The 25,672-nt window shown below is 50.8% G+C and overlaps 1 protein-coding gene across 1 annotated transcript in view; it reads right to left on the reverse strand.

The window, feature by feature from the left end:
• PACSIN1 (protein kinase C and casein kinase substrate in neurons 1) overlaps positions 1-24,480 on the reverse strand; it is a 61,573-nt gene extending 37,093 nt beyond the window's left edge. Inside the window, exon 1 of the mRNA XM_059938896.1 lies at positions 24,279-24,480. The gene's annotated coding sequence lies outside the window, so the exon portion shown is untranslated. The remainder of the gene's footprint in view (positions 1-24,278) is intronic.
• Between the last annotated feature and the right edge of the window lie 1,192 nt (positions 24,481-25,672).

The raw sequence follows: 25,672 nt of genomic DNA on the forward strand, positions 1-25,672 counted from the left end.
AAGCCCCAGAACCGTGCCTGACGCAGAGGAAGCACTCAATTATGCCAGCTACAGAGTCCATTGTTATTATCCCCTTTAATCTCAAAAACAACACTAAGAGATGTCTACCATTATCTTTATTTTTTTAAAGAGGAAACTGGGGATCAGGGAGGTGAAGTCAGCAGCCCAACGTCACACAGCAGGAATGAGCCATGATTCAAACTCTATTCTGACTCCAAAGCCCATGCACGAATCTTCCACAAAACTGGGGCACCAAAGGCTGGATTCCTGGGATCCAGATCTGGAAGGGCCACTGTGTCTGGACCAACTCCTTCGTTTTGTAGAGAAAGACAACCAGAGAACGGAGGTGAGCACAAGGCCCCACAGCATGTCAGGCTAGGGGGATCTGGGGCTGAAGCTTCTAGAAAGACCGATGAGCAGAACCAGTCACTGCCCCCGCCAATGGTCACCGCTCACCGGGTCAGCGAGCACCACCTGCCCCACTTCCAGCCAGCTCAGCCCGGAGAGCGCTGGGGAGCTGAAGCGTCACCCAGGGGGAGGAGGCCGCCTCTGCGCTGAGAGCTCACCACCTGCCTCCCCAGTCAGGCTGGCAGAGATCACCCTGAGCGGGCTCCCAGCTCCCAACCCCCTCAGTCGGGGCCTGCAGCCCAGAAACCCCCTGACAGGCCCCCACTGCAGCCCTGTACTTGCCACAGGGAGGAAGCAGGGCAATTATAGATGACCTTTGCAGGGAGCAGAATGTAAACTGGAATCCGTTTGCCTGTGCAATCTTCATCATTACCACAGCAATTATCTGCAATGAGCCATTGTGACCAAGGCTTCAGTGCAGGTGCTGAGCCCCCAACATGCTTTAGCCCCTGCCTTCCCCCTCACAGGTTGTCCTTTGTCCCACGGCATAATCTCCTGCATCTGCACAACCAGCTGCCTCTCCACTCTCCAGCTACAACGGCAGGGTGGGCTGGGGGGCTCAATGATCAACCCAGGTTTGGGAAATGTTAGGGGGTACAGGAAGGGATGCCTGAATATTTCTTGTTCTTTCCCTCACTGTCAACTTTTCCAACAAGTGAAAGCTCCTTTTTGTCCCACATCTAAATAACCACTGGAAGAGTTAAGGGACGAGATGTGAGTCATTCACACTTTAGTATAAATAAGTTTACACAGCCAGCTTTCTGCCTGATGCCTAGCTGAGATCCTGCCCATTTGGGGATGGGGGTGGAAATTAGGAGTGTTGATAGAAGAGGAAAGAGAAGAGAGCAGGAAGAGGGAGAGGAAAGAGGTGCTCCTGAGAGAGGTGTCAAGAGTAAGGGACTCTGAACTGAGCCAAATGACTTGAATGGTACATCCCATAATGGGAACTGGAGACAGGCTTGAACTTGTAGTAACTAACACTCATGCCAGAATCCAGACAGTAACTAACCAGTGTTTGCCCGAGTTCCAGGGGGCATTCCAAGCACAGCACAAAGACCTGCCTGTAAAGCCCTTGGCTGGGAAGTGGTCTGAATCCTCACCACCCAAAGTGTGGTCCCTGGACCAGCAGCACTGGCATCACATGGGAGTTCGTGAGAAATGCAGAATCTTGGGCCCACAAGACCTCCTAACTCAAAATCTTCCAGCAAGGTCCCCAGGAGACTGCTGAGAACATCAAGGTTGGAGAAGTTAGGCCCAGAGAGCCCTTGGAATTACCTGCTTCTAAGAGGACCTTGATGGGCAACAGGCAGGGGTACACCATGAAACAAGGAAGGGGGTTGCTGTGGGGCTGGCCCTGAGTTGCTTTCTAAAGGAAGGGGGGAGCCACAGGCCAATAAAACTAAGAAGTAAATTTGGGGCCCTGGACTTGGAATCCACTGCTGGGTTCGTGGTCACTTTGCCACTAACCTGCTGCATGACTTTGCACAAGTGATTAGCCTCAGTTTCCTCTTCTGTCCTATGGAGCTGATACTATGTTCTCTTGCTGCCTTTGGGGGCTGCTGTGAAGCCCAAAGGAGCTCAGATGAGAAAGCATTTTGGAAACCATGAAACACTGGACAGGGTGCGTCACCGTGGCTGCTTCTGGTTGTCCTCATGAGATCCACAGAAGTGTGGCCTCACGGGCAGCAAAATTTACCTGCTTCCTTCCACAACCCTTCAGAGCTGGAATCTCAGGCTGAAAGGAGATGGCCAAACCAAGTTACCTGGGTGTTACTATCTGATAACCTTTTAATGTATCTGCCAGGATTTGGTTTTGAAGAAGACACTTGGAAATGAATATCAGGTACAGTCAAGTGGGGGTGGTCCTGGAATTCCCTGGCGGTCCAGTGGGTAGGACTCGTGCTTTCACTGCCAAGGGCCTGGGTTCAATCCCTGATCAGGGAACTAGGGTTCCACAAGCTGCACGGCACAGCCAAAACAAAAAAGTGGGGGTGGTCCCAGGGCTCCCCAAATCTCACACCCACCCATCTGCCAGGGAGCAGTGGTTTCCCACCCTGACTGCACATAAGAATCACTGATGTCTGGACCACCAGAATGGCTAAAATAAAAGGACAGACAATACCAAGTGTTGGTGAGGATGCAGAGCAACCAGAACTCTGGAACACTGCTGGTGAGAATATAAAATGGTGCAGCCACTTTGGAAAACTATTCAGCAGGGACTTCCCTGGTGGCGCAGTGGTTAAGACTCCATGCTCCCAATGCAGGGGGCCTGGGTTCAATCCCTGGTCAGGGAACTAGATCCCACATGCATGCCACAACTAAGAGTTCGCATGCCGCAACTAAGGAGCTGGTGAGCCGCAACTAAGGAACCCGTGAGCCACAACTGAGGAGCCCGCCTGATGCAACTAAGGAGGAGAGATGCAACTAAGGAGCCTGTGAGTCACAACTAAGGAGCCCGCCTGTCACAACTAAGACCCCACGTAACCAAATAAATAAATAATTAATTTTTTAAAAAACAAGAAAGAAAAAACTATTTGGCAATATCTACTAAAGTTCACCAACCCTGCCACTCTCGAGTAGACACCCAACAGTAACAAGTGCACACGGCCACCGAAAGACGTGTACATGAGGGACATCCCTGGCGGTCCAGTGATTAAGATTCCACACTTCTGGGCTTCCCCGGTGGCGCAGTGGTTGAGAATCTGCCTGCCAATGCAGGGGACATGGGTTCGAGCCCTGGTCTGGGAAGATCCCACATGCCGCAGAGCAACTGGGCCCGTGAGCCACAATTACTGAGCCTGCGCGTCTGGAGCCTGTGCTCCGCAACAAGAGAGGCCGCGATAGTGAGAGGCCCACGCACCGCGATTAAGAGTGGCCCCCGCTTGCCACAACTAGAGAAAGCCCTCACACAGAAACGAAGACCCAACACAGCCAGAAATAAAATAAATAAATAAAATTTAAAAAAGAAAAAAGAAAAAAGTAAGATTCCACACTTCCACTGCAGGGGGTGCGGGTTTGTTGGACCCCGGTCAGGGAACTAAGATCCCACATACCGCGGGGCGTGGCCAAAAAAAAAAAAAAAAGGCATGTACACGAATGCGCACAGCAGTGGGATTCACACTAGCCCCCAAACAACCCAAATGTCCACCAATACATGAAAAACTAAATATTGATAAATTGTGTGCTGGGCTGTGTGCTGCGCCTCCCAGAAGCCCTGCTTCAGGACAAAGGTATCCCCCAGCTGTGGGGTATATTTACTGCTGACAAGTCTCAGTCCCTCCCCAAGGACTGCCCTCCACCTTACAGCCCTGTCGCAGGGGAAGCTCGCATCCAATAACTGGTTGACACGGGCCTGGATCCCTGGATCCTTAATTCAGCACAACTCTGAAGCACCATCCCAGCCTCAGCGCTCCCCAGGCGATGATCAAGTGAGGCCGGTGTTAAAAGTGCACCGTCGGTCCAACCCCTCCCTCTCTCTGGCCTGTCCTGCTTCCCTCCCCTCTTACAACCAGAGCAAGATCCCATGACCCTCCCTCACACAAATCATTTCAGAGTCTTGTTTCCCCAGAACCCAACCTAGCCAGTAGCTCTAGGAAGCAGCCCCTGAACAGTGGGATGGAGCTGGGTCACCCACTGATGGCGGGCAGTGAGGACCACAGCTGGGGCAGAACTGGCAGCCTGCAAGTAGCAGCGATGAAGCTGCGAACACTTTTCCAGGTTGAACTCGAAGGGAGCGCGCTGAGGGGGTGGGGAATTTCTCTGGAGTTTGAGAGGCTAGGGGAGTCATAGTTAATTATAAAGCCCAAGGAATGGGCCGGCTCTTGCTGGGGCTCTTATGCACTGGAGAAAGACAATTCTAAAAGGCTGAGAGTGATTCATCACTAATTTAAGGCCAAATGTGGAAGCCAAGGGCCTCCTTAGCTGCATATAAATTCTCCTCTCCTGCAGGTGGAGGGGAGGGAAAAGCTGAGGAGCAGGCGCAGGGCTTAATTATAAGCAGAGCAGAATGTCAGAGAAGGTTGAAGTCTCAGCCAACAATGAGTCTGCAGCACCAAGGTCAGGCCCTGCTCCGGAAAGAGTGGGACTTGGAAGTGACCCCTCAGAGCACAGAACACGCCCTGCTTGAGGACGATGCTGAGGATCCTCCCTTAGAACTGCCCCCCTCCTCTCCTGGCCACCCGAGCAATAGCTAAGGTAAATCACACCTCAGCCTGCGGCTTGAAGGAGCCCTGCATTGGCAGAACCAGGAGAGCACAGGGGATGCGATCTAAGGGGATGGATCAAGGTCGGGGGTGGGGCTGTAGAGCCGGATAAGAGAGAGTTAATACCATAAACAAGCACTGACACCCTGACAAGAACCCCGAACGATGGTGTTAGCACACTGCTTGGAGAAAGTGGTATCCCAGGGAGTTCTCTGGAGGTCCAGTGGTTAGGACTCCATGCTTCCACTGCCAAAGGCACGGGTTCGATCCCTGGTCGGGGAACTAAGATCCCGCATGCTGCGCAGCGGGGCCAAAAACAAAGTGGTATCACAGCACAAGAAGCAGAAATGCCAGGGCTGCCATGTCAGGTGGAAGAGGGGTCAAAAGGCTCAGAGAAGTGAGAGTGTCAGATGAATATGGCGTGTCAGGCTGGAAAACCCACCAGATGTCCATCTTCTGCAGGACAGTGTGACCGACTCTCCATTTGCCAAAGCCATAGGGAAGTGCTGGTTGCAGGGCGGGGGGTGGGTGCCAGCAGCCTGACAAGCTCCGGGATGAGTGTCCTCTGAGGACCTGAGACTAGGAGCCGCTGTTACAGAACTGGGCACCCTGACAGCAATGGAGAGGATAGGATGCCCAAATAAGAGGCCAGGTGGCAACACTTACTGGTCAGAAGCAAGGTGAGTGCAATTATCACAACTTTTGGCAAGGTCAGAGGGCAGTTGGGAGGGCCTGACATGCAGAGCTTTGGAAATGGTTACTAGAACCAGCATCCCTAGAGGCAAGCCAGATGGGCAGCCAACCAGGACACTGCCCACTCTCTGTAATCAAAAGAAACCAAGGCCTGGGAATTCCCTGGCGGTCCAGTGGTTAGGACTCAGCGCTTTCACTGCCGAGGGTGCAGGTTCAATCCCTAGTGTGGGAACTAAGATCCTGCAAGCCTCGCATTGTGGCCAAAAAAAAAAAGAAAGAAAGAAACCAAGGCCTGATGATCTGGATCTGAGGGCTGCACCCCAATAAAAAGTCCTGATCCTCTGCCCAGTTTCCACACCTGAGCAAGGTTTCAGGTCCAACTGACTGAAGGAGAGCGAGGGCCCTGCGACCCCAGAACAAGTATATATGGTAATGATTCCACCAGGCCCTCCCCAGAGGGACTCACACAGCCATTTATTAGGGAAACCACCACTGGAGAAAGAGGACTACCCAAATACCCAGGCATTTCAAGGACTATTAGACACAGGGTTCAAACGGACATAGGTACCAGGGGCCCCGAAAGTCATCATGGGGCCCTCGTTAGGATGGGAGCATATGGGGACCAGGTGATAAATGGATTTCTGACCCAGGTCTGGTTCCCAGGGAGTCCACTGGGTCTACCCTGTGTCCCTCTGTATTATGTGGGGGCAGTCACCTGGCTGTCTGGGTCTGATGTCTGCCCTGCAGGTGAAGGGCTGCCCTAGGCGGAGAGGCTGGAAGAGTGGGATGTAGATTCACATCCTGAGATCCATGCTCCCCTATGAACACCCAGAGGAGTGTCCTTGGAACCCACCAGACCCTGTTCAAAATCCCAGTCCTGCCCCTTCCTGGCAAGTGACCCTTGATTTCCTCATCTGCAAAGCGGGGGTGAGGGCACCTGCTCCACACAGAAGCCGTGAGAACCACAGTGAAGACCAGTGTTTCCCACCACCTCCTCCTCCCGAGCTCTCAGCTGAGGCTGTGACGATGATGCTGAGAAAACAGGAGCCTAAAGATAACGGCCCACACTGGCTCCCCCGCCACTGCTCCCCACCCCCAGGCTCTGCCTCCCTCCCACTGGGTACCAGCCCCCCCAGCTCCCCAACTGCAACGCCCCAACAATTCTCTCCCCTCCCCGACATGATCGGGTTTTCCCTCACATAGGGAAACTTTCCCATCAAGGGAGAAACGGTGGTTTTTCTATCACTAAAAAAAAAAAAAGTCCCTCCGCAGACTACAAGCTGCCCTCAGCCCCTGCCCGGTGGGCCTGCTCCTTGGCTCCTAGAGGACACCCCTGGGAAGGCCGTCCATCCGCCCTGTCTCCACCCCTTCCCAAAGCCCCTCCAATAGGGCTCTGGCCCCACCGTACCAAAGCACCCCGTCCCTGTCTAATCCTCCTCCTGCCGTGCTCAGCGGCCACCCCATCGTTGGCCCTGAAACACATGGCCCCTCAGCTTCTCTGACACCACGCCCCCACCTGGGTCACTCCTTGGTCTCTCCAACCTCTAAGCCTGCACACCCAGCCCGGGCCTGGGGCCCCTCGTCTTCCCCGTCTACACCTGCTCTCAAGGGGAGCTCATCCGGCCTGTGGCTTTAATACCTCACTCATATTTCCAGCCCCAACTCTGCCGCTGAATTCCAGCCTGTAAACCCAACCACCTCCTTAACGCCCCATTTGGATGTTGAACAGGTAGACACGTCCCAACAGAACTCTCTATTGCTCAGGTCTTCGCCATCTCAGAAAAGGACACCACTGTTCACCCACGTGCTCAAATCAAAGACCTAGGTTCCTCTCCTTCCCTCACCCCCATAACCCACTGACTCTTCCCTCACCCCCATAGCCCACTGACTCTCCCCTCACCAGACCCAGAATCCAGCCACCCTGCAGCCCCCTGCCATGGACGGTGGGTCCGCACCACCATCGTCTCTCCCCTGGAGGATGTGTAGTTTCCTAAAAGGTCTCCCTACTTCCATCCTTGCCCCTTCTGTCTGTTTGCGTGACAGTCATCTTTTTTAAATTAAGTATAATTTTGACGTGTCACACCCCTGCTGAAACCCCCCAGTGACTCACCATTTCATTGAGAACGAGTTGCTCAGGCTTGCCAGGACTTCAGGCCGATGTGGAGCGTCCCAAGCTGTTTGTTTGTCTTCACCCCCAACCTCTCCCCCAACCCCCTCATTCCCCTCCTGGCAGTTTGTCCTTACTGTGTCCCTGACACAAATCAGGCTCTTCCCTGCCTCTGGGCCCTTGCATTTGCTGCTCTCTGTGCTGGGCTGCCCTTCCCCTGATATCCACAGGCTTATTTCCTGCCCTGTTTAGGTCTCTGATCAATGTCCCTGACCCGCCACCTCATCTGAAACAGCCAGCCCACCCCCATCGCTCCCTAGCCCCTTTCCCCTGTTCTATTTTTCCATTGTAACACATCACTCCCTGATGTTACTTTTTTAAATTAACAGACTTTACTTTTCAGAGCAGTTTCAGGTTCACAGCAGAATTGAGCAGAAAACAGAATTCCCACATAGCCCGCCCCGCAACACACACACACATATACTCCCCTGCCCTCAACGTCCCTCATCAGTATGGTTCATTTGGTACAATCCATGAACCAACACTGACACTATTATCAACCAAAGTTCATTCTGTACATTAGGGTTCACTCTTGATGTTGTACAGTCTATGGATTTTGGCAAATGTGTAATGGCATGTATCCACCACTATAGTATCATACAGAATAGTTTCATTGCCCTAAAAATCCCTTGTGCTCCATCTTTTCCTCCCTCTCTCCAAACCCCTGGCAACCATGGCCTTTTTATTGTCTCTGAAGTTTTGCCTTTTCCAGTACGTCATATAATTGGAATCATACCGTAGGTAGCCTTTGCAGATTGGCTTCTTTCATTTAGTAATACGTCTTTTAAGGTTCCTGCATGTCTTTCACGGCTTGATAGCTCATTTCTTTTTATCATGGAATAGCATTCCATTGTCTGGGTATACCACAGTTTATTTAGCCATTCACCTATTGCAGGACATCCTGGTGGCTTCTAAGTTTTGGCAATTAAATTCCTTAATGTTCACAATACACAATAGCAAGCTAAAGGCACTGATGAGTCCTGCAGTAAAGAAAATTCTTTACCTTGGTTGAATTTGCTTTTTCCCAAATTTGACCATTGACAATGTGTCCAAGTGCAGCTTCCCACCTCCTGGAGCTCATCCTAGGAGGACCCTTCTGGGTTGGGGCAGCCAAAGAAGGGTTTTCCTTGAAGGAGAGGAGCTGAGAGCAACAAAGCAGAGTGGGAGGCACCCAGGGAAAGGGAATGGTTGAGTTTGGGGGTTTGGAGGATGTGGGTTGGGCTGGAGTGAGGACCCCAAGAGAAGCTATGGGAACTAAACTGGGGACCTGACTCTGGTGCCCTGCAGCCACATAGCAGCTGGGTGCCCCTGGGCAGGCCACCTCCCTCCTCTGTGCCTCAGTGTCACTGTAAGATGAGGCCCTACTGCCCAGAACTGCTGAGGCTATAAGTGGGTCCTTAGGTTGGTTTCTAGAATTCAAAAAGCCTAATGCCTCCAACACCCAGACTGAGTCTCAAAGACCATTCCCCGTTAAACAGATTCATAGGGAAAAGACAACCCACGGAAATGGGGAAAAAAATATTTGTAAATCAACTATCTGATAAGGGGCTAGTATCTAGAATACATAAAGAACTCGAAAAAGTCGACAATAAAAAGACAAATTACCCAATTTAAAACTGGGCAAAGGATATGAAAAGACATTTCTCCAAAGAAGATACAGGGGCTTCCCTGGTGGCGCAGTGGTTGAGAATCTGCCTGCCAATGCAGGGGACATGGGTTCGAGCCCTGGTCTGGGAAGATCCCACATGCCACGGAGCAACTAGGCCCGTGAGCCACAACTACTGAGCCTGCGCGTCTGGAGCCTGTGCTCCGCAACAAGAGAGGCCGCGATAGTGAGAGGCCCGTGCACCACGATGAAGAGTGGCCCCTGCTTGCCGCAATGAGAGAAAGCCCTCGCACAGAAACGAAGACCCAACCCAACACAGCCAAAAATAAATAAATAAATTAATTAATTAATTTTTTTAAAAAAAGAAGATACAAAGGGCCAATAAGCACAGGAAAAGATGCTCAATATTATTAGTCCTTAGAGAAATGCAAATCAGACCCACAATAAGGGGGAATGTAAATGGTACAGTCTAGAGAACAGTCTGGCAGTTCCTCAAAAGATCAAACATGGAGTTATGAAATGATCCAACAATTCCACTCCTAGATATATATCCAAGAGAAATGAAAACATGTCTACACAAAAACTTGTACACTAGTGCTCACAGAAGCATTATTAATAATAACCAAAAAGTGAAAACAACTCAAATGTCCATCAATGAATGGATAAACAAAATGTATATCCATACAATGCAACATTATTTAGTCATAAAAAGGAATGAAGTACTGTTATATGCTACAACATGAAAGAACCTTATAAACATTATGCTAAGTTAAAGGAGCCAGACACAAAAGATATGATTCCACTTATATGAAATATCCAGAATAGGCAAATTGATAGAGACAGAAAGTAGACTGGTGGTTGAGGAAGGGGGAACTGAGCAGTAACTGCTGATGGGCATGGGGTTTCTTTTTGGAGAAATTGAAATGTCTGGAATTAGATAGTGGTGATGGGTGCACAACTTTGTGCATGTGCTAAAAGCCACTGAATTATACATTGTGAAAATTATGGTATATGAATTATATCTCAATTTAAAAAACAAACAAACAACAACAACAACAACAACAAAATATATATATATATATATATATATATATATATATATCTCCAGCTCTTCGGAGAAATGGCTGATTGCAGCTCAGATGAGCCAGGAACATCTTCATTCCAGAAAGCAAGGACACTTCCAGAGTTGTGTGAATGGATGCCAAAGTCAACTTCGAGAGGCTCTCACTGGCCAAAGATGGGAAAATTTGAGCATCACTGAGAATAATAAGCCAAGGACTGAAACTCATAAGATTTATAAAAATCCATAATGATAATCAAAATCAAAATCTAAAAAAAAAAAACCCAGAAAAGTCTGCTAATAACCAAATATCTGCAAGAATGTGGAGCACTGGGGACTTCCCTGGTGGCACAGTGGTTGGGAATCCGCCTGCCAATGCAGGGGACACGGGTTCGAGCCCTGGTCCGGGAAGATCACACGTGCTGCAGAGCAACTAAGCCCGTGCGCCACAACTGCTGAGCCTGTGAGCCACAACTACTAAAGCCCACGCGCCTAGAGCCCAGGCTCTGCAACAGTAGAAGCCACCGCAATGAGAAGACCACACACTGCAACAAAGAGCAGTCCCCGCTCACCGCAACTACAGAAAGCCTGCACGCAGCAACGAAGACCCAATGCAGCCAAAAATAAAGAAAGAAAGAAAGAAAATTAAAAAAAAAAAAAAAAAAAGAATGTGGAGCACTGGGATCCTGCACACACTGCTTGTGAGCTGGTACAACCACTTTGGAAAACAGTTTAGCATTATCTAGTAAGTCTGAAAATACACATTCCCCATGACCCACCAATTCTGCTCCTAGGAATACACCCTGCAGAACTGCATGCATGTATTTACCCAGAGTCGTGGATAAGAATGTTCTGAGTAGCATTTTTCACAAGAGCCACAGTCAGAAAACAATCCTGATGTCTGTAAACAGTAAACTGGATAAGTAAATCATGATACATCTACACATCAGAACACTATGCAACGATAAAAAATGAAAGGACTGGGACTTCCCTGGTGGTCCAGCAGTTACTGTGCTCCCAATGCAGGGGGCCTGGGTTCAATCCCTGGTCGGGGAACTAGATCCCATATGCATGCCACAACTAACAGCCCGCATGCAGCAACTAAAAACATGCTGCAATGAAGATCCCGCATGCCGCAACTAAGACCCGGTGCAGCCTAAATAAATACATAAATAAATAATAAAAAACAAACAAAAAAACAAAAGGACTACCGCTACAAAGAACAATGTAGGGCTTCCCTAGTGGTGCAGTGGTTGAGAGTCTGCCTGCCAATGCAGGGGACACGGGTTCGAGCCCTGGTCTGGGAAGATCCCACATGCCGTGGAGCAACTGGGCCCGTGAGCCACAATTGCTGAGCCTGTGCGTCTGGAGCCTGTGCTCCACAACAAGAGAGGCCGCGATAGTGAGAGGCCCGCACACCGCGATGAAGAGTGGCCCCCGCTCGCCGCAACTGGAGAAAGCCCTCGCACAGAAACGAAGACCCAATGCAGCCATAAATAAATAAATAAATAAAATTTAAAAAAATTAAAAAAAAAAAAAAAGAACAATGTAGATGCATGGTAAAAAGAAAATGTTGATTGAAAACAACAACAAAAAAAGACATAAAAGAATACATAATTCCATTAATTAAAATTCAAAAAGAGACAGAAAGAACTATTTGGTTTTAGATGCAGACTTACGAGGTAAAACCAAAAACAAAGAAGATAATACCCCCAACTATTTAGAATGGTGGGTCCCTCCAGGGAGAGAGAGGGGCTTGTGGTGGGGAAGGGTCCGTGGGGGTCTTTTGAAGCGGCAGCAATTCTCTATTTTTGACCTAAATGGTGGCAACATGGGTGTTGGCTTTATATTAATTTGTTAAAATGTATAACCTATTTTATATACTTTTATATTTTAAAACTAGGAATATTACTCACTGGTCACCTTTGGAGGTTGCTAAAGCACCAACTCATTTCTCTAAAAAATGATAAAGGGAAAGAATCAAGCCTTTATCCTACTGTATGTACCATATTTCAGAATAACAAAATAGGTAAAGAGGGAAATTTCTTTATAGAAGTCTAGCAAACAAAATGATCAAATTAGAAAACTCACCATCTGGTGGGAAGAAAAATGTGCTGGAAACCTGATGTTAAGTTGCAGCGAAGGTGGGAGGGCCACGGCTCTCAGGGCTACCCCCGTCTTCCAGCCCCTGCATCCCCCCTGCTGACCACAGCCACCCCCGCCAGGCTGTGAGCAGACTAACCGCTCCAATGGCCATGCCAACAGGGAGACAGGCTTATCTGCATGCGCTTTCTAAGCTATTTTGTTTCCAAAGTTTGCACAAATATTCCCAGAATTCTGCCAAAGGGGGCGGGGGGTGGGCAGGCACCTCCTTAGCATGGCCCCTGGAGGAAGCCTCCAGGCCTGAAGTAAAGGACAGAGGCCCAGCCATCACAGCCCAGCGCAGCTGAGCAATGGTTCAGAGCAGCCTGGTGGTGGAGGGTCCTAGGAGGACCAGGGGGGCTCAGGGACCTTGAGCTGATGCAAGCTGGGTGCCCACCCCCATTCTACTGCTTCATAAATCCCCATCACCAAGGCAGCCTGAGGGGCCCTCCCCACACTTAAACCCCTCAGGTGGAAATGTCGTGACTTGATTTCTCCCTGCTGGGCTTGTCTTGGCCCTGCTTGGGGAGTGGTGAGAAGGGAAGGAAGCCCCACTGTGATTGGCCACCCCGCCCCTGTGGCCCTGTCCAGGGGCACCTGAGCCAGCTTTGCAGCTTACCAGGCCAGCTGGTGTGAGGGGGGGAGGGGCCCCCAATGCCCGGGCCTGGCTGGGGCTGGCGGAAGGGCCACCCAGTCAGTCGGGGCCAGTGACAAAGGTGTTGGGAACGGGGGCAGAGGCAGGGATCCTGGGCCCTCTATGGTGGGGAGGCCTCCCATCAGAAGTGCCCCAGCTGGGGCAGGGCCAAGTGGGGCAGGTGAGATGGCAGCCGGTCACCCTACACTCGGAGAGCAGGCGGCGGTGGCAGCCTGGTGTCCGATGGAGCTGCTGATAGAGGTGACACCAGATATCCTGCTGTAGGTGGGGCCGTGGGAGGGGAGGCAGGAGTGGAAAGAGCCGTGTTCAGAGGGCTCTATAACACACTCATGGAGGGACCTGGACCAGGAGCCTTAGGGCCCTCTGCAGCCTCAACTTACCCATCTGAAAACAGGGCGCTGGGAAGGTGAAGCGAGCTCATCAACACAAAGAGCCTTACACAGTGCCCAGCACATAGTAAGTGCTCAACAAACATCACATGCTGTCATTATGGAAGCTGGGGCTGCTGAGGGCTCAACAGGGGTAAGCAGGGGGGCGGAGGGGCGGTCAGCTAAATGCTGGCAGATCCAGAGTGAAAGCTCCAGGGGGCAAGGACAAGATGGGTTTCATTCACCACTGAATGGCTGGTGCCCAGTTCAGCCTGGGCACACAGCACTCAATACATATTTGCTGAATGAATGCATGAGAGTAAAACAATGATCCAGTAGCCACTAAGACAATTTATCAACTAATCAGGGGATCCCAAGTAAGAATGAATCGAATCCCAGGTCTGCCCCGTTCCTGGCTGTGCAACCCCAGGCAAGTCATCCCTGCTCCCAACCTCAGCTTCCTCATCTATCAAATAGGAATAATGCTAATTAATAAATACCTTCCTCATAGGCTAATGGCAGGGCTCAAAGCAGAAAATGGATATGAAGGTGGAGGAGGTACTGTTAGCACCCCTTTATCATATGGGGTACCATCCCCAAGCTGCTGCAGGTGGCTCACAGATGCCCCCTTCTCCTGAGATTTGTTTGTTATTTTTTTATTGAAGTATAGTTGATTTACAATATTAGTTTCAGGTGTACAGCATAGTGATTCAGTATTTGTATAGTTTATACCCCATTAAAAGACATTATAATGGCTGTAATTCTGTGTTATATAATATATCCTTATTGCTTATCTATTTTATACATAGTAGTTTGTATCTCTTAATCCCATGCCGTTATCTTGCCTCTCCCCCTTCCCTCTCCCCACTGGTAACCACTAGTTTGTTTTCTATATCTGTGAGTCTGTTTCTGTTTTCTGTATACATTTGTTTGTATTATTTTTTAGATTCCACATATAAGTGATATTATACAGTATTTGTCTTTCTTTCTGACTTTATTTCACAAAGCATAATATTCTCTAGGCTCATCCACGTGGCTGCAAATGGCAGAATTTCATTCTTTTTTATGGCTGAGGAATATTCCACTGTGTGTGTGTGTGTGTGTGTGTGTGTGTGTGTGTGTGTGTGTGTGTGTGTATACACCACATCTTCTTTACCCATTTGTCTGTTGATAGGCACCTTGGTTGCTTCCATATCTTGGCTATGGTAAATAATGCTTCTATGATCATTGGGGTGCATGTATCTTTTCAAATTAGTGTTTTGACCGCGGCTTATAGGTGAGCAGCCTCACCTAGAGGTGCCTGGGGGGTTATGCCCTCCCCCAGGCCTGATAAGAGGGTACAAAGGCTGGCCCCTTGCCTCAAGGAAGGCCAACCCTGCACTTGCTGCTCCCACTCCAGAGCTCCCTGGGGGATCAGAGCTAGACTTAGCTGAAAGCACATCTTTCTCCAGCTCCTTCCTGGCCCCATCAGGCGCCCTCTCTCCCTTCTGTGCGCATGCCTGAAGGAAACCACTGACCCAGGAATCTCTGTCTTGGGTATGGCTTCCAAGGAATCTGACCTAAGACAGGAAGTATTTTGTAAACTATGAAGTGCCACGCGCAAGTACGGGGTTGTTTTATTTTCCAGGAAATGCTGGAAGGAGAGGAGCTGACAGGGAGGGATCTAAGTGGCAGAGGAGGTCTGCTCTGTGGGCAGAGTCGTGCCGCCCTACCCTCACGGGACTCACAGGCAGGTAGGGGAGACAGACCAGAAACTAATGAGACTCTAACACGGGGGATGCATAAGTGCTATGATGGAAAACAGAGCAGGGTCAGGGGATGGAGAATAACAGGGGCTGTTTCAGATGAGGTGCTCTGGGAAGGCCTCTCTGAGGAGATGACATGTGCAGGGATGTGCCACGTGGACCTCTGAGGCCAGGCACAGGGAAGAGCAGTGCAAAGGCCCTGAGGCAGGAGGATATTTGATATGCCCAAGAAATGGCTAGGAGCCCAGTGAAGAGGGAATGGCATGAGATGAGGTCAGAGGTACTGGACAGCCAGATCACACAGGGCCTTGTAGGACCTGTTATAGGACTTTAGGTTTTATTCCAAATAAGAGGGAGTCATTGAAGTTTTGAGCAGAGGAGGGATATGATCACATTTAGGTTTTATAAGGATCTCTTTGGCTGCTGGGGCAAGGCGGGTGCAGGGAGACCAGTTAGAGGCTGCTACAATGATCCAGGAGAGAAATGGTGGGGGCTTAGAGGGAGGGCAGCAGTGTAGGTGGTGAGAAGTGGTGGGATTCTGGGTGTCTTGAAGATAGAGCTGGAGGATTTATGGGTGACTGCACAAGGAGGGGTCAGAAGAGGGATGAACCCAACTACCAATTTACAGAGGGGACAGAGGAACATGTTAAACTACACCATGGGGATGCAATCCACAAAATCCAGACTGTGGGAAATCCTATGAGACAAACAACCTGGCTTCTCCAACAGATAAATTGCCAAGGACAAAGAAAAGGATGGAGGGGGGAAAGTATGGATTAATAGAGACTAAGACTTATCAACCAGTCACAATGTGTGTGGACCTGATTTGGATCTTGAGTCAAACTAGATGTAAAAAAAGACATGTCTGTGACAACTAGGAATGTGAATGCTGAGTGGATATTCGATGATATAAAGAAATGGTTTCTTCTTAGGTGTGATGATGGTATTGTGATTATGTTAGGAAAAGTCCTCATCTTTTAGAGATACATCTTGATATACTTATGATGAAATGATGCCTGGGATTTGAATTATTCCAGGGTGGGGGGTACAACAAGACTGGCCATGAGTTGATAGCATTTGAAGCTGAGTGGTAGGTACATGATGGTTTATTATACTATTCTCTCTGCTTTTGTAAATGCTTATATTTTTCCATGATAAAAAGTTTTAAAATAAAAGAGGAGGAAACCAAGTCCAAGGGGAGGTGTTGAATGTCCCAAGGCCCCTCCGTATGTCAGTGTCAGGTACAGGACCTCACCCTGGGCCTCCTGACACCCAGCCCTTGCTCCTGCCCCACCTCAGCTGTCTCTCCTCTCGGGAGGCCAGTCAAGGCTGGACCCAGGCAGGCCAGGGATAGGGTGTGTGGCCCAGAGAAGGCCCATGTGGGGCAGAGTGGGCCTGGGGATGCTGGGCCTCTGCCAGGCCCTGCAAGGAGCAGGGATAGCCCTGGGCCACCTGCCCCAGCCAGGCCAATGAGGCCGATCATCTAAACTATCCAGCACCTGCCCCACCAGCCCCATCTCCCACTTCTTCCTTTGGGTTCCTGTGCTAATTTCCTCCCCTGCCCCAGTGTCCACCGCTCTGGATCTACCATCTTTTCCCTCCAGGTCTACTCCTGCCGAAGACCTGCCATGATCAATCACCCCCAGCCTTAGGGAGCAGGGCCTGCCAAGGACTCTCTTCTCTGAGAGTGGTCATCACCACTCCCTAACGAGAAGAGCTGTGGCCTCCAGGTTAAGAGCACAGCCTCTGGATCCAGACTGCATGGATGTGAATCCTGCCTCAGCCACTTACTTGCCAGCCAGTGTGACCTCAGTCAAGTCACTTAACCTCAGTTTCCACATCTGTAAAATGGGATAACCTCATAAAGTTACTGAGAAGACTAAATGAGTTAATAAACATGAATAAATAGAACAGTGCCTGGCACAGGTCAGAGGATCTCAGCCCCCTCAGATCCCCTAGCACTGCTGTCCAGGGCCTGCCTCCCTTCTCTGTGCCCTCTTGATACCCACACTTACCTCCTTTCCCATCCCACCAGGTTTCATCCACCCCAGGATTGGGAGGAGGAAGGAGAGGAGAAACAAGCCCATGAGGAAACCAGTGAGAAACCAGCCACAAATAAAAACTCTTCAAACCCAAGTGGCAGCATCTGACTCAAATGGCATCAAATTTGCATTTGAGGGGAGTGCAGTTCAAACGCTCACTTTTTTTAGATTTCCAAGAAAAATCCCAGGTATTATGAAGTAGAGTTTTAATGATGTTTTGTAGGAGTAATGATGTTTGTTGTATAAAACGCAAACAGCACAGGGTGCTAAAATAAAGAGGAAATATTCCCCCTTTTTTTTTTTTTTTTTTTTAATTAATTATTTATTTTATTTTATTTTTGGCTGTGTTGGGTCTTCGTTTCTGTGTGAGGGCTTTCTCTAGTTGTGGCGAGCGGGGGCCACTCTTCATTGTGGTGCGCGGGCCTCTCACTGTCGCGGCCTCTCTTGTTGTGGAGCACAAGCTCCAGACATGCAGGCTCAGTAGTTGTGGCTCACGGGCCTAGTTGCTCTGAGGCATTTGGGATCTCCCCAGACCAGGGCTCGAACCCGTGTCCCCTGCATTGGCAGGCAGATTCTCAACCACTGCGCCACCAGGGAAGCCCCAATATTCCCCCTCTTGCCTGGCATTTGACCTCCCAATACCTGCCCCAGAGATAAGCTCTAATAACCATCAGGTATGCAGCCTTCTCGACATTTTTACGCAAATGTGAACACAACATACATATGTATATTTTGTAAGTGGGATCATACTATACACATTGTTCTACAAAGCCACTTGCTTTGACTTGCCAATACATTCTGACCATCTTTCCACCCTGATATTAAGCTCTGCCCATTCTTTTCTCTGGGTCCCCAGCACCTAAAACAGTGCCCAGCACACAGAAAACATTCAGTCCACATTCACTGACCAAACCAAAGAATGAACAGCTGCCAAAATCACAGCATCTCGTGAGGTCCTAATATGTCACCAGCCCTCCTGATGGACGTTTAGTTTTGCCACACAGACCATTCCACCCGGCTCTCTGTATCCTACTAAGGGGGTGCCTGTAGGAGAAATCCTGGGACGTGGAACTGCCGGGTTAAAACTTTGGCGGCTACTGCCAAAGAGGTAGTGCCGACCTATCCTCCAGCTGATGAGAGAGTTCCAGTTTCCCACACCCTCTGCCACCTAAGAGCTTTATTATGATGATGACTTTCATTTCTCCAATGGATTAGCCTTATTTAGTGACTCCACCCTTGATCATCAAATCTCCTTTGTCCCTCCTGAATAAATAATGGGATGGATCATTTTATTATTTCTGAGCAGCACTGGGGAGCCAAAATCCACAAATGGGGAGTTACTCTCTGGACAGTGAACAGAAACAAATGCAAAATTTTACAGGTGCAGGGACTTCCCTGGTGGCACAGTGGTTAAGAATCCGCCTGCCAATGCAGGGGACACGGGTTCAAACCCTGATCCGGGAAGATCCCACATGCCGCGGAGCAACTAAGCCCGTGCGCCACAACTACTGAGCCTGTGCTCTAGAGCCCATGCACCTCAACTACTGAGCCCACGTGCTGCAAATACTGAAGCCCGCCCGCCTAGAGCCCGTGCTCCGCAACAAGAGAAGCCACCACAACGAGAAACCCGTGCACCGCAACAAAGAGTAGTCCCCCGCTCTCTGCAACTAGAGAAAGCCCGCGTGCAGCAACGAAGACCCAACGCAGCCAAAAATTAATTAAAAAAAACTTTACAGGTGCAAACATTTACAGGTGCAAAATTTTAAAAATCTCATTCATTTCTAAAAATGGACATGTTAATTTTTTTAAACTGTCAACTTCAAACAAGTATCCATTGACCTTTCCCCCAAAACAAAAGAAGAGAAAATTAGGACCCCTAGGCTCCCTCCCTCTCTCTCTACCCCTCCCCCCAGCCCCCCAGCCCAGTCTAGGGTAGCCAAATTTAGCAAATGAAAATACAGGACACTCAGTTAAATCTGACTTTCAGATAAACAACATGGTTGGTTGGAACTCTGCTCTCCCAATAAATAAATATTAAAAAAAAAAAATTTTAGTATAACTATGTCCCATGCACTATGTGGGACATACTTATACTAAAAAAAAAAAATTGCAGATAACCCCAAATTTGTTGGTTATCTGAAAGTGAAATTTAACTGAGTTTATCTGGCAAGCCGACCACAGCCCCCACCCAGTATTTAAATATCAAGTAATTTTAAATTTTTTTCATAAATTTATTTATATTTTATTTATTTATTTTTGGCTGCGTTGGGTCTTTGTTGCCGAGCACGGGCTTTCTCTAGTTGCAGCAAGCAGGGGCTACTCTTCATTGCGGTACGTGGGCTTCTCATTGCGGTGGCTTCTCTTGTTGCGGAGCACAGGCTCTAGGCGAGCGGGCTTCAGGAGTTGTGGCTCACGGGCTCTAGAGTGCAGGCTCAGTAGTTATCGCACACAGGCTTAGTTGCTCCACAGCATGTGGGATCTTCCCAGACGAGGGATCGAACCTGTGTCCCCTGCATTGGAAGGCCGATTCTTAATCACTGTGCCACCAGGGAAGTCCCAAGATCAAGTAATTTTTATTTTTATTTTTTTTGGCCACGTCACGTGCCATGTGGGATCTCAGTTCCCCGACCAGGGATCGAACCTGAGCCCCCTGCATTGGGAGCACGGAGTCTTAACCACCTGACAGCCAGAGAAGTCCCAAGTAATTTCAGAATAGGAGCTGAGGGACTTCCCTTGTGGTGCAGTGGTTAAGATTCCGTGCTCCCAATGCAGGGGGCCTGGGTTCCATCCCTGGTCAGGGAACTAGATCCCACATGCATGCTGCAACTAAGAGTTCGCATGCCACAACTAAGGAGCCCGCGAGCCGCAACTAAGGAGCACACGTGCTGCAACTAAGACCCGGGGCAAACAAACAAATATTAAATGCAAAAATAAAACCCACATAATTCTCAATTTTAAATAAATAAATAGGAGCTGAGGCCCCCTCTGCCCTCCCAGTCTTTAGGCATCCTGCTACCGCCAACACCCAAGCTCGAGGTCTCCACAGGCATCCCCCAACCCCCACTGACAGGCTCCCCACCCAGAGATGCCCCACCAACTTCCCTGGCATTAGAGTTCCTGTCTCCCCAGAGCCACCTGGGGCCAGGTTCCTGCTGGTCTTCTCCGTTCGGCCCATCTCCCACCTTCCCACCCATCCTTTCTGTTGGGGGTGCAGTCAGCACATGACCCTCAGCTGGCAGCCCCTTCAGGGATGGCAGCTCCTGCAGAGCCACCTGCCTAAGGGCACACCGTGGGCCACACCCAGTGCTGGAAAGGATGCTGAGGTCTTAAGGCCCAACCATTCCAAAGAGACTGCGAAGGGCCCCTCCAGCTCCAGAGCGCCCTGGGGTTCCCTTTTGGGCCTGCATCAGAGCTCCACTTTTTAAAAATCTATCTATTTATTTATTTATTTATTTTGGCCATGCTGCATGGCATGCAGGATCCTAGTTCCCCGACCAGGGATTGAACCCCTGCCCCCTGCAGTGGAAGCGTGGAGTCCTAACCACTGGACCACCAGGGAATTCCCAGAACTCCACTCCTCTTTCCACCCGTCCTGCTTCCTTCCTCTGCTATGCACAGGTCCGGGGACCACTTCCCTGCCCGCGTAAGTCCCAGTCCTGGGACCCTCACCTGCCCCACCAGACCCCAGTCCCCACCTCCCCCTTCCGGTCCACAGGTCCCTGGCTAGAAACCAGCCACAAAGTGCCCACAAGTGGGTAGGTCTGGTGCTAGCTAATAGTTTTTTCTAATTTGGCTTTCCAGTACATTCTAGGTTTTCCACACAGGCTACATATTACTTTGGTAATAAAAAAAAAACAATAATAAAAGCTTTTTTTTTCTTTAAGAAAAATGTAAAACCAAACCAAGCAGCCCTCCTCCTATCTAACTCTCCCACTCCTCCCCCATCCCTCCTACCTGCTTCCCCAGGGAGGACTTCCCCCAGATCAGCCAACTCCCACCCCAATGCCTCCCCTGTCCTGCCAGGCCCACAGGCAGTTTCACTTCTCCACTGAAGGCTTTCCACCACCAGCCCGTCCTTGCTGGGGGTGTTATAGGCAAATTCTGAAGGGGTCCTTAGCTCCTATTGGGAGGAGAATGCTAAAAAGTCCTGAAATTGGTGAGGAGAGAAAGTGTATGAGGGGGACCAATATTTGCTAACTCATCCCACAAGTAGGAGCTGGGCTACTGTGTGCTAGGCACTGGGGACTCTGGGAACAGGACACAGACCCTGCCCCCAAGGACTCCACAGCTGGGGGTGGGTGCGAGGAATGAAAAGCCAGAGAGGATATTGTGTGAGGTGAGGTGAGCTAAGTGTGGGGAGGAGGAATTCATGGAAGCTTCTGGAAGGAAGAAAAGTTTCAGCAGACTCCTGAGGGTGAGGAGGAATGGGTAGGGAGGAGGGGGTCGGGAGCGTGCTTTAGGCAGGGGATCAGCCTGTGCAAAGGCCTGCAGGTGAGAGAAGTGTGATTTATTTGAGGAACCGAAAGCAGTTCAGAGCATCTGAGGGCAGAGGTGGGGTGAGAAGGGAGAGGAAGCCCAGGCTTGCGGAGGGCAGCGGGGCCACAGGAGGGAGACTGCACATTGTGCTCAGGGCAATGGGGAGCCAATGAAGGATGCAGAGCAGGGGAGTGACAGACTCAGATGTGCATCTTATAAAGATTTCTGCCTGCCGCACAGTAGGTGCTCAAAGAGCCCCACTACTATGGGTGTTATTATTCTGAGCATCCGAAACCATCACAGTCACACTTAATCATGCACACGCTACCTAACATGTGGGGACTTTAGCCACAGAGTACCTGAAACCTGTGTCTCCACAGAGACGAGCCCTCAGCAGTAAGGTCCACAGCCCTCTTGCTCTTGCATTAGGGAATGTATTAGGGAATAATGGACTCTGGAGCCTAGGCTCAAATCCTAGCTCCTCCAATTTCAAACCGTGTGACCTTGGATAGATGATCTCTCTGTGCCTCAGTCTCCTCATTTGTAAAATGGGGGTAATAGTAGTACCTACCTCATTGGGCTAATATGAAGACTGAATGACTCCATTCATGAAAAATAGTTGCCTCCTGACACGTGGTAGATGCTGTGCACTGTTCGTTTCTACTGTTTTTACTGTATTCCTCCCCGAAAGGCCCCCAGGGCCAACCACTTGCAGGCACTAACCAAACCATCCTCCACCTCCCCCCACTAGCTCTGAAGCAACACACCCTTACTCTCCATTACTAGGGGCCAGGACAGAGCCAGACGGGACTGAGAACAACTGGACACTCTGCCCTGGGTCTGGGGCCTTGCCCCAGCTCCCTCGAGCCCAGTGGAGAGAACACTGGACTTGGGGCCAGGAGCTGAATGCTGGCCCTGGCTCTGCTGCTGACCCTCTCTGTGCCTCAGTCTGCCCCTCTGTGAGATGAGAATAAGAACATCTTGCAGATATTTTATCAGCATGGCTGTCAAAGGAGCAACAAGGGCTGGGGAAGCTCTGAGAATGTCCCTGTCACAGACAGAGCCTTGTGGCTGGGCCAGAACCCTTGCTGGCAGCCTCCTCTTCTGGCCTGGGTCGGCTCCTCCACACAATCTTAAGATCTGTTCAGAGCTCCCTATGAGGACCTCAGAGGCTGAGGATGATCTGGCTTGGGCCTCACAGACGCCCTGATGCTGACCAGGACCCTCCCAAGGGCTGGGATAGAGACAGAGACCCTGGAGTGAGCTTAGCACCCCAGGAGAAAAGTGCCAACCCAGGGGCCTGAGGAAAGACAGACCTTCACCAGGGCGTTCCACCAAGCCTGGACCAGCCAGGGACTCATACCACGGGCCCAAAAAGATCCTTTGGAGCCCTCAGGACTGCAATGTTTATCTCTGAATGCCATAGATGCCCATCACTTCTAGGCCCAGGAAGGGCCTGAATGGGAGTGTCTGGTTTTGGTAGCTCTTCGGTCCTGGGGGATGGGAGGAAAGCTCAAGATGGGGCTCACTCTCCTCCTTCAGGTTGCCAGCTATTTCTCAGAGTTCAGGTTGATTCATTCACTTATCCCACATTTACTTGGTGCCAGACCCTGGTCAGGTGCAGGGGCGATGACAGATAAATCAGACACATTCCTACCCTAAAGCACTTCCAGTGTAGTGGGCGACAGACAAGGCATAAATAACTAAGCCACAAGGCAGGCTAGGCTGGAGAATGCAGGGCAGGAGGCAAGGATCTCACCTGGGGTATCAGGAAGCTGCCTGGAGGGGGGGCTTGTGAGTGGCTTATGGACCTGTTGTGGGAAGGCCAGGTGGGTGAGGGATAGAACCTCCAAAATCATTGACAGTTCTGTTTGCACACCCGCCATGCCAGAGCCCGGGCAACGTGAGTTATTTATGGTTGTGCCCAGAGAAAAGCATCCATGTGTGTCACTGCACGTCGGGTGCAGAGCTGGGCAGTGGAGTGTGGGGGGCAGCTGGCGCTTGAAGTTTGGTCTGGCCAAGCTCTGTGGTTTGCCTCTGTGTCCCTCACACCCTGATGACCTTTTAATCTCTTCATGGCCTCCGCTAAGGCAAAAATAAGGAGGAGAGAGTTCTAACAGGCAGCAAGTGGCCCGGGGGTGGGGAGGAGGGCAGTGCCAGACAGACCTTGGCTTCTGCTGTATCTGCGGGCCATTCATCGTCACCTCCTGCTCCTCTTCCCCCCTCCCATCCCAACTGTGGGGGAAGGCGTAGACGGACAGAAGAAAATATCTTTAATTGTAAACCGGACAGGACATAGGGCACGCATCAGCTGCTGTGTTTCTCCCCAGCCCACTCTGGTCCACAAATAGCCTACGCACCAAGCTGGCATCAGCCGACCCACCCTGTCGGTACCGGAACAAGCCAGGCCAGAGACTCGGACAGGACCCGGGGCGTGCGTCCCACCTTCCCAAGGAACCTATTTCCTGCGTTTTCCCCCAGGTAAAGGTCTCCGCCAGGTCCCTCTCCCAGGGGGCCCAGCGCAGGGACATCCTGATACTGCCCGGGTGATGCCCGCGAACCTCGGCGTTTGCAAAGCACCCCCGGCCGCGCGCTCACCACTCTGCAGGTAACTGTCCAATTCTCCCCTGTCAATCTCTGCGCCCACCGCACACACGCACTCCCTGACTGCAGCCCTCCCTCCCCACCCTGTAGCCAAGGGCCAGACCTCCTACCTGGGGGCAGGCACGCCCGGCACCATCCGCGGCGCCGCGGGGCCAAACGGGGCGTCTGGGACCCGGCCTCAAGCCTGCACGACTTGCCGGGGGAAGAGAAGCTGCGCCGCCGTCCCCGCCGCCGCGTCCCTCCAGACCTCGCCGGGGCTGCGCTAAGGAGGAAGGTCAGAGCCGAGGAGGAGGGGGAGGCGGAGGGAGGAGGCGCGCACAGATGGGCGCAGATTAGCGAGGCATTTTTAGCGAGCCAATGGCGGCGCGGCGCGGGGCTGCGCAGGTGAAAGCGCCGCGGCTGCTGAGGCGGCTGCAACCTGCTTAGAAGGTGCGGGGGCGGGGGGGAGACACGCAGCAACCCCAGCTCGCAGGCCGGCGCCCTCCTCCGAGGGGGTGCTCGGTGGTGCCGGGGCAGAAGGCCTCTGCGGCGGGCGGGTGCAGAGAGCACCTCCCTTGCACCCTCCTCCCCAGCCCTCCTGCGGGAGCACCGTAGACTCCGGGGTGTCTCTCCCCTCCCCCTCTTTGCCCTTTCCCCACTTTTTAGGACATTCTTCCGGCCCCATCTGTTTCTGCCCTCTCTTAATCCTGCGTCTTCTGGTACATGCGGGGGCGTGTATGGTGGGTACGTCTGGCGCGAGTGTGTGTGTTTGGGGGGGGGTGCTCTGGAGTGAGGGCCCCTCCTCCACCACCATCCCACCCATAGCCCCCCCACCCATCAGCTTCACCCAGAAATGCCCCATTGACCCCAGGGTAGTCACTAACCCTCCTGCCCTGGTTCTAGCTGGCCCTGCTGTCACCAAGACAGACCAGGCCACCTCCTGAGGGCTCTCTGGGGGGCTCGTTCGTTGTGACCCCCGAAGCCTTCACCCTTCCTGCCTTGAACCCTGAATGCTTCCGGAAGCCTGGACACTGCAGGGGGCCCTGGGGCAGCTCTGTTCACTGCAGACTTGCAAAGAACTGTCTTGGATTTCTAAACAGGATTTATTCAACACCTATCTATTGAGAGCCTACTTTGTGCAGGGCACTGATGAGAGGTTGGACTGCACCAGAGTACAAAACAGACAAAATGGGGGCGAGGGGTGGGGGCGGATAAATTGGGAGATTGGGATTGACATGTACACATTGCTATATAAAATAGGTAACTAATAAGAACCTACTGTATAGCACAGGAAACTCTACTCAAAACTCCATGATGACCTATATGGGAAAAGAATCTTTAAAAAGTGGATATATGTATATGTATGACTGATTCACTTTGCTGTACAGCAGAAACTAACACAACATTGTAGATCAACTATATTCCAATAAAAATTACTCGAAAATACTTTATTGCTAAAAAATGCTGACCATCAGGGGAAAAAAAGCAAAATCTCTGCCCTTAGGTACTTCACATTGTGAGGGAA

Source organism: Balaenoptera ricei, chromosome 11, assembly GCF_028023285.1.
Source record: "Balaenoptera ricei isolate mBalRic1 chromosome 11, mBalRic1.hap2, whole genome shotgun sequence".
Lineage (NCBI taxonomy): Eukaryota > Metazoa > Chordata > Mammalia > Artiodactyla > Balaenopteridae > Balaenoptera > Balaenoptera ricei.